The following is a 9,828-nucleotide window of genomic DNA, read 5'->3' on the forward strand; positions in this document are numbered from 1 at the left end:
TGTTATTTCTTTAAATATGGTAATGATTAGCTATTTTATAGTCCATGACAAATATATGACATCTTTGTAGGCCTCTTTCTCTTTCGTCTTATTTTTCTGATATTTCTCACCTGTGGTACCTTATTTTCTTGTATTTTTTGTGATTTCTCTGCCTGGTACTCGTAGTCCTTGAAAGTTGTAGTTGCTGGAATCCCAGGAGACTGGGATGAAGTTTTTAATCTCGAGAGAGCTGGCTTTTGCTTCTGTCTGCCAACTGTAGACACTTAGCAAGTCCATCTAAAACCACTAGAGTATTGCTTCCAGGTGTTTGGTTTCTTTGTTGTTGCTTATTTGTTTTTTATCACCCCCTACCCCTTGCAGCTTGCTTGCTGTCTGCTCTCAGTGTCCATTTGCTGCCTGCTCATCTGCAATTTTGCTTATCTGCCTTTTTGTTGCGTCACCTTGCTGAGTCGGCTCTCCGCAGCGCTTGCCTGCGGGGCGGCACCTCACAGCGTGCTGCAAGCCTGTCTTCACAACAAGTCCCCGGGACACGAACCCAGGGCCTCCCATATGGTAGGCGGGAGCCCAGTTGATTAATGATTGAGCCACAGCTGCTTCCCAGGTGTTTGGTTTTTGAACACCCAAGAACTGTGAAGTTGGGCTGCCAGTACACTAAAGAGCCAGCTTATGGTTACAACATCCAGAGGACCTCATCCCACTCTTCTTAGCTTGCAAAGGTTCAAGAGCAATTTTCATTGCAGTCCCTGACATTATAGCCCTTTGGGGGCCAAGGGTTTATGGGTGATGAAGCTCTTGTTAGACTCTTCCCCTTGGGCAGACCCTGGGTTTCTTCTCCTGAATCCATGTCGTGCAGTAGAGAGACACTGAAGTTCAAGGTCACATGTATTTGGCCAGCATCCTCAGTGTCAAATCCGGCTTTGTGAGTGCGCTGCTTACTTCTCTGGGCTTCCATCTTCACGTAATCTCTTTACCTGTGTGTTTCTTGCTTTCTTGCCAGATATCAATTTTTTAAAAAAAAAATGTAATCCAATATTTTTAGTTGTTTTCAGCAGGAGGGCTGCGGCGGCTTGCTCGGTCGGTAGAGGTGGGGTCTGGCTGCGGACGAGGGGTCGGTCCAGCTCTGGATGAGGGGTCGGTCCAGCTCTGGACGAGGGGTCGGTCCCGCTTGGGACGAGGGTTCGGTCCGGCAGCAGACGAGGGATCGGTCTCACAAGGGGTTGCGCGGTTCGGCTGACGGGGTCGCCCGGCGAAGCCGGCGACGAAGGGGTCGCCCGGCGAAGCAGGCGATGAAGGGGTCGCCTGGAGAAGCAGGCGACGAACTGGGGACAAGGGAGGCCAGACCCTTGTCGGGGGCTCTCAGGACTGGAGGGCGCACGGCAGAAGAACTACCGCGGAGACAAGGTAAACACGCAAGTCCACTTTACTGAGGGAGAGGCAACAGTTTTATAGGGGCTGGGGAAGGCTGATTGGTCGAAGCCACACCCTGTTCTGATTGGTTGCCGGCGAAAGGTCAGTGGGCGGTACTGGACGGGGGAGGGGTGGTGGTTAGGGATTGGCTGTCACTGTTGCTGGGGGAAGGGGCAGGGTTTAGGGATTGGTGGCTGCTGTTGCTGGGGTGGAGGGCAGACTGGATTTTTCCGCCCACGCCTGGCTGTTGCTGCTGTCGGGGGAGGGGAAAAGGGCAGACTGGATTTCTCCGCCCACGCCTGGCTGTTGCTGCTGTCGGGGGAGGGGAAAAGGGCAGACTGGAATTTTCCGCCCTGCGCCTGCGCAGGGAGAAAGAAGAAGAAGGGTGCCGCCCCACAGGCATCGTGTGGCGCCATCCGGGAGGAGGGGAGGCCGTGGAAGCATGGCTGCCGAGAAGGGGAGACCCGAGGGCACTCTGCGCCCATGCCGAGCTCCCTTCAGGGGTGGCGGTGAGTCCGACCAGCCACCCTATTATGGGGGCAGCGGCTTGGCCTGCCGCGGCTGCTCCCCCGCCAGGCCAGCAAACCACACTTCAGCCCGAGGGGTGACCGCAGAGGGCCAATCTCTATTATTGGAAACCAAAATTCAAAGGCAATATTTTTGTATAATTACTTTGTACTTGGCTTCTTTTTTGTTGTGACACGCGTCATGTAGTCAATGAATATAATTAGCAACCCTCAGGTCCTAGCTTATTTATTTCCTGGAGAAGCTGAGGCAGAGAAACAGAGAGAATCCTAAGTACACCAGTACTTATTAGTCCCACGGCCTACTGGCCCACCTCGCGTGGCAATAATGAAGATTACAGCACTGACTTGGTAGAGCAGTCTCTCTAGAGAGAGCCCCTACTGTCTCTTCATTCTTTTCCCCTAATAAATTAATAGTAAACGGAGTTAAGACTGCTCCCCCGGGACTTAAGCCCTCCATTTGGGAGCCCCCCCCCATTTCCCAATGCATCTGAATCTTTCACTTGGTTCACTGGCAGAAATGAAATGCTCAGGGTGTCTCCCGGGAGGGATTTTGTACCCCAGGGACATTTGACAATGCCTTGAGATATTCGGGGGCTGTTACAACTTGGGGAAGGGTGTAGATGGGGGAGAGTACTGCTGCCATCCAGGGGAAGAGGCCAAGGATGCGGCTAAACATCCCACAATACACAGGCAGACTCACCCAACCAGGATAGTTGTCGATGGTGCGGAGGTGGAGACCCTCTGGCACATGATGAACCCAGAGAGTTCTACCCATGAGAGGATGACTTCCTCCAAGAGTAGAGGGAGAAGAAAGTATGGGCTACTTTCTCAGCCAAATACCATTCTATTCTCATATGGGAGAGTTCGAATTGGTAGGGCCTTCTCTAAGGTATTAATAAAGCCAACATCATACAGCAACCTTGCACCATCTCTGGGCTGAGAGAAACCTTTCACCGAATCCCTCATCTGTGTATATTGTATATTAAGTGCTCAGGAAAATCAGGACGTTTCAGGACAATTTAAATTCCCACAAGAGGCAATTTGACCAAGGGTTTCCCGAGACAGTTGTGTAATAATTTCACCAAAATCTGATTATTAGAGTTGCTGAATCAACACACAGCATCAACAATTTCAGGGAAGCGGACTTGGCCCAATGGATAGGGCATCCGCGTGCCACATGGGAGGCCCAAGGTTCAAACCCCGGGCTTCCTTGACCCGTGTGGAGCTGGCCCATGCACAGTGCTGATGCGCGCAAGGAGTGCCCTGCCACGCAGGGGTGTTCCCCGCGTAGGGGAGCCGCATGGCAAGGAGTGCGCCCCGGAAGGAGAGCCGCCCAGCGTGAAAGAAATTGCAGTGTGCCCAAGAATGGCGCCACGCACACACGGAGAGCTGACACAAGATGACACAATAAAAAGAAACATTCCTGGTGCAGCTCATAAGGATAGAAGCAGTCACAGAAGGACACCCACCGAATGGACACAGGGAGAAGACAACAGGTGGGGGAGGGGAGAGGCATAAATTTTTTAAAAAATCAACAATTTCAGTGGCTTCCATTCAGGAGACCATTTTCCCTCAGAAAAAAAAATAATTCCTGAGCACCTGAGAAGGAAAGAGATTCTCCTCAAGAAGAGTCAACCAATTTTAATGTTGATGTTTAACTTACAGCACAAAATATATAAAATGTTCATGATTCTATTCCAAATAATGTACCAGCACACTTGCTGAAGTCTTTAATGAGAAGAAGTGAAATCACCTCTAGGAGATCTGAATCAATCTGGGTTCAATCAGAGCAGCAAAAATATGAGTCAGAAAGTAGAACCAGGGATTTATTATAGGAATTAGACCTTCTGAAATTGTGGGGTGGTGGAGCCATCCATGCCAGGCCGTTGTCCCTGCATCTCATGTTGAGCCTGACTGAAGTCACTGCGGACCGGCAGTGGGAAGGTGAGCTTGGCATTGATGAAAGCAAAGACACATTGACACCTGCATCTGTCTCGCTACCACCAGCCTCGATGCAATGGGTAGCCTGCCAGAGAAACTGGTCCTCTTTGCAATGGCATTGTACACGCACTTGGCCCAGAGAACTGGAAGGAGGATACCTGGCAGGAGATGGACGAGCTGTGTGTCCAGGGGATTGTCCCATGTTGACAAGGTGAGCCAGTAGATAGGTAACAATGTACAAGGTACTCTCTACCAGAGTACAACAAGCTTCACTTCTGCCTTCCAAATCTCATGCAACTTTCTCTCAGGCCAACCCCAACCTTGAACCACAGAGGGAAGGGAATTCTGGGAAATACAGTCAAAGCCACCACAAGTATCTTGCTTTCCGAAGGAAGAGCAAATACTCATGGATAAGCATTTCCTACACTGAAATTAGTGCATGATTTTAGGAGAGGCTGGCAGCAGCTTTGGGAATGTGAATGCCAGAGCCTGGACTTCCGGCTGCCACGGGAGTCTTTCACAGGGAGCTCTGGATGTAAGACGATCTGAATCATGGGCTTCATGTTTCAGCTGGCAGCTAACTGTCATTAGAACTGGCCACACCGGGGGTTGGAAGCTAACTCCTTGGAGATTGTGACAGTTGATTCTACCTTATACATTTTAGGACTGCAAAAACTCATTGGGAAGATGAAATAAAGCTGGAATTTGGATTTGACTAACAAATCATAAGAAAGGAACATGTAATAATTTCTATAGAATCTGAGAAGGCATTTGATAAAAATTCATCCTTTTGTGCTTTTAAGGGAATGATTAATAGGGAAGCAGACTTGGACTACTGGTTAGGGTATCTGCCTACCACATGGGAGGTCCGCGGTTCAAACCCCGGCCGGGCCTCCTTGACCCATGCGGAGCAGGAGCATGTGCAGTGTTGTTGAACACAAAGAGTGCCGTGCCATGGAGGGGTGTCCCCGTGTAGGGGAGCCCCACACACAATACTGTAACAACTGTACACCAATAAACTAGACAATGTAGATGAAATAGACAACTTCCTAGGAACATACAAACTACACTGACCCTAGAAGGAATAGAAGACCGCAAGAAAACAATCACCATAAAGAGATTCAAACAGTCATCAAAAATTCCCCAAAATGAAAAGCCCTGGACCAGATGGCTTCACAGGTGAGTTCTACCAAGCATTCAAAGACTTAATACCCATTTTACTCTAACTCTTCCAAAAAAATTGAACACGTAGGAATACTACCAAACTCACTCTATAAAGCCAACATCACCCTCATACCAAAGCCAAACAAAGGTTTTATGAAAAAAGAAAATTATGACCCATTTCCCTGAGGAAAATAGATGCAAAAATTCTGAACAACTTCCTAATTGAGTCCAGCAACACATTAAAAGAATTATTATTCATCACGGTAAAGTGGGTTTTATACCAGGCATGCAAGGGTGGAAGATAGGAATTGAGGGATGCTTTCTCAACATAATAAAGGGCATAAATGAAAAACCCACAGCTAACATTGTTCTCGATGTTGAAAGGCTGAAAGATTTACCTTTGAGATGGAGAACAAGACAAAGATGTTCGCTGTCACCACTGTTGTTCAATATTATGCTGGGGGTTCTTGCTAGAGCGGAAAAAGAAATAAAAGATTTGCAAATTAGAAAGGAAGAAGCAAAACTTTTGTTACTCACAGATGGCATGAACCTATACCTAGAAAGTACTGAAAAATTACAGCAAAGCTACTAGAGCTAATCAATAAGTTCAGCAGATTGGCAGGATACAAGATTAATATACAAAAATCAGTGGTGTTTTTATACATGACTAATGAGCCATCTGAGGAGGAATTCAGGGGAAAAATTCCATTTACAATAGGGACTAAAAGAACCAAATATTTAGGAATAAACTTAACCAAGGACGTAAATGATCTCTATTCAGAAATTTAAAATGCACTGCTAAAAGAAATCATGGAAGACATAAATAAATGGAAGAACATTCCATGTTCAAGAATTAGAAGTCTAGATATCATTAAGATGTCAATTCTACACAAATTGATATACAGATTTAATGCTACCCTGACAAAAACCCCACCATTTTTTAAAGAACTGGAAAACACAATTACCAAATTTATTTAGAAGGGTAAGGAGCCCCAAATAGCCGGAAACATCTTTTAAAAATGAGGAATGAAGTTGGAGGACTCTCATTTCTGGATTTTAAATCATATTACCTAGCTACAGTAGTTAAAAAGAGCTTGGTACTAGCACAAAGATAGACACATAGATCAATGGAACCTAACTGATGGTTCAGAAACAGATTCTCACATCTATGGTCAAGTGATTTTTGAAAAGGCTGTCAAGCCCACCAACTACGGCAGAACAGTCTATTCAACAAATGGTACTGGAAGAACTGGAACTCCATATCGAAAAGAAAGAGGTCCCTATCTCTTACCTTATACAAAAATTAACTCAAAATGGATCAAAGACCTAAATATAAATTCCATAACCATAAAGTTCCTAGAAGAAACTATAGGGAAACTTCTTCAAGACCTGATGGTAGACAGTGGTTTCTTATACCTTATACTGAAAGCACAAGCAACCAAAGAAAAAAGGAATAAATGGGACCTTCTCAAACTTAAACTCTTTTGTGATTCAAAGGACATTATCAAGAAGGTGAAAAGGCAGCCCACTCAATGGAAGGAAATATTTGGAAACCACATATCCCATAAGTGTTTGAGTTCCATTCTATATAAAGAGATCATACGACTCAACAATAAAAGAGCAAGCGATCCAATTTAAAAATGTGAAAGACTTATACAGACATTTCTCCAAAGGTAAACAAATGGTGAACAAGCACAAGAAAAAATGTTCAATATCATTAGTTATTAGGTAAATGCAAATAAAACTATAATGAAATACCATCTCACACCTCATAGAATGGCCATTATTAAAAAACAAAAGAGGAAACAAGTGCTGGAGAGGATGTGGAGAAATAGGAATATTCCTTCACTCTTGGTGGGAATGTAGAATGGTGCAACCTCTGTGGAAGGCAGTTTGGTGGTTCCTCAGGAAGCTAAATATGGAAGGGCCATATGACCTGGCAATCCCTCTACTAAGAATAAATCCAGAAGAACTGAAAACAGTGTCACAAATAGACATTTGCACATCCATGTTCATAGCAGCATTATTCCCAATTACCAAAAGATGGGAATCAACACAAGTGTCTATCAGCCAATGAATGGATAAACAAAATGTGGCATATACATTGATGGAATACTATGCTGGTGTAAGAAGAAACGAAATTGGGACACATATGAAAACACGGATGAACCTTGTGAACATTATGCTATGTGAAAGAAGCCGACACAAAAGGACAAATATTGTATTGGCTCATTGTATGTAGAATTTTTAATTAGCTTGACTTGAACCTTAGGGATGTACTGTCAATTGAAAGAAAGCTCGGGAATAATCTAGGGACTGAATAATATAGTGAGCCTGCAGGTGGATGAGGATTGCGGTTAATAGTAGAAATACAAGAATATTCATGTATGAACTAGAAGAAATGTACATCACTATTACAAGGTGGTAAGTATATAGTGATGCACAGGGAAAATACAATTAATGTAACTTATGGACTATAGTTAGTAATATTGTATGGACTATAGTTAGTAATATTGTAATATTCTTGCATCAATGTCAAAGAAGGTACTCTAGCAACACTAAAGGTCAATAATAGGGGCATATGCGATTTTTAAATTTTTTTACTAAGGAAAACGTTCAAACATTTACTGAGGTGATGACTGCACAACTCTGTTGAAAGTGAGAGCCACTGAGTGTACTCTTTGGATACATTGTACAAGTCATGGGACTATATACTAGTGAACCATGGAGTGGAAGATGGCCTGTGGTTGTAGTTAAAAGTACAAATATGGGAGTGTTCTGTCATGAACGATAACAAATGTACAATACGAATACATGGTGTTACTCTTAGGGGGTGTATGGAAAAATATATCATACGTAAGCTCTGGACCAGTTAGTGGCAATAGTCTGATGATGTGCTTTCCCAATCTGTAACAAATGTTCCACAACAATGCAAGTAATTGGTGGAGGGCTGAGGTGTGGGAATTCTCCCCATGATGCATGATTGCTTTGTAAGCTCACAACTTCTCTAATAAAAAATAGAAATAAATGAAAATAAATATGCACAAAGGGCATTGAAGATGATTCCAAGTATGTAGGTTAACACTCTCAGACAGAGGCTGAAATGCAACATTTATTGGATGGGCAGGGAGGTGCCTTGGTTCACTTGTCCCCAGAGACACAATTGAGTTTCAACCAGAAGCTCAGGGAACTTTTCCCATCTGGTTCTGTGTCTAAAGCAGGAGAGGAAAATCTTGACGAAGGGCCAGGTGCATAAAAAGAGGAACCAAGTGAGAACATTCCATCCAGGTATGCTTCTTTGAATTCAGATTAATTGGAGGAAAAAAGCGTTGGGAAGAGGTGGAGCCACCCTTTCCCCGCAGCCTCCCCAGAACCCCCAAAAAGACTAAGACATGGCAATGGCTGGTTTCCTGGAGGCTGAGGCCCCGGGCAACTTGAAGAGGCATTAGGAGGGAAATAGCCGGTGGACTAAGGGAGCAGGTAGGAGCTCAGGCATGGATTTAGGTATCTGAGTGCCTGGTTACAAACTCAGACATGACCCTCTCTGAGCCCACGATTCTAGAAGTTAAGGTTATTTTCCTTTTGTCCCAAATCTGAAATTCACTCCCAGGGAGAGGCATGCAATGACAGGGTAGGACTTGCCTAACTTTGTGGCCTTGAAAAAGGATCATTTGAACGTCCAGTAAAACCTGTTCATTCAAGACATCATTAATTCCCACACAAGCTTGAACAGTTTGGTGTAACTCACGATGTCAATGTTTAAGGCACATTCTATCATTTGGGCCTGCTGTAAATCCAAATCTTCTCATCAATTTGCTTCAATTGTAGCTACTGATTTGGATACTACTCGTACAACATTAAGAAAGTCGAGCCAATTTTCTTTGAAAAAACAATTGTCTCTGTAATTTAGACTTAACTGATTCAAATATGACCTCTCTTGTCTTCAAGTCAGCAGAGTTTTGTGCAATGAAATTTATTGAAATAATCCGTGCAGTGGATTATAAAAATATATGGCACCAACCTCCGTATGTCATTCTCTGTGCTGTTTTAAATATTATACTCATGTTTTGTAAATTATAAGTGTGCTCATTACTATTAACTGCAAATATTTATTGCATTTAAAAATGTGCTCTGTGTTAAGTAATTTGGAACAAGTTCCAGGTGTGGTACTTAGCATAAAAAATGTCATGGCTTGGCTTTGCGTAGGCTCCTCCAAATAATGAATTATTCATAAAAAATTCACATTATTAATATGAATGATTCACATCCTTTTAAATGTGCAAACTTCAACATGTGACCATGTAAAACTATCTATGAAGCTTGCTCTTCAATTGAATTTTTATTTTTGAAGAAATGTTACCAAATGCCTCTATCACGATGTATGGCAATCTGTGTGGCATTGTTAAAAGCTCTGTGGTAAGCTGATTATTTAAGTTGTAGAAGAGAAGAAATGGGTTTTATTCCTTAATATGATAAAGCAAAATTTATGCAATGGACAGATGCATGTATTTAATGTTAAATAAAAAACAAATGCTGTTGCATGAATGTCATCCTTGGGTGCTGCCCCACGGTTCCTGAGTTCCTTGGACCTCCCCAGAGCTGAATCATCCAGAATCCTGCTTGTTGCAAAGTGCAAATTCTTCCATTCCCCCATTGACTTATGACTCCCGGGGGAATGGCCTGAAAACCTGCATTAGATAAGTTATAGCTTCACACACATGCAAAAGGTTGCATTTTTATAACAAGCACCCTGGGTGAGTCTTCAGAATACTAGAGTTTTGGTGTGTTT

This window comes from Dasypus novemcinctus, chromosome X, assembly GCF_030445035.2.
Source record: "Dasypus novemcinctus isolate mDasNov1 chromosome X, mDasNov1.1.hap2, whole genome shotgun sequence".
Lineage (NCBI taxonomy): Eukaryota > Metazoa > Chordata > Mammalia > Cingulata > Dasypodidae > Dasypus > Dasypus novemcinctus.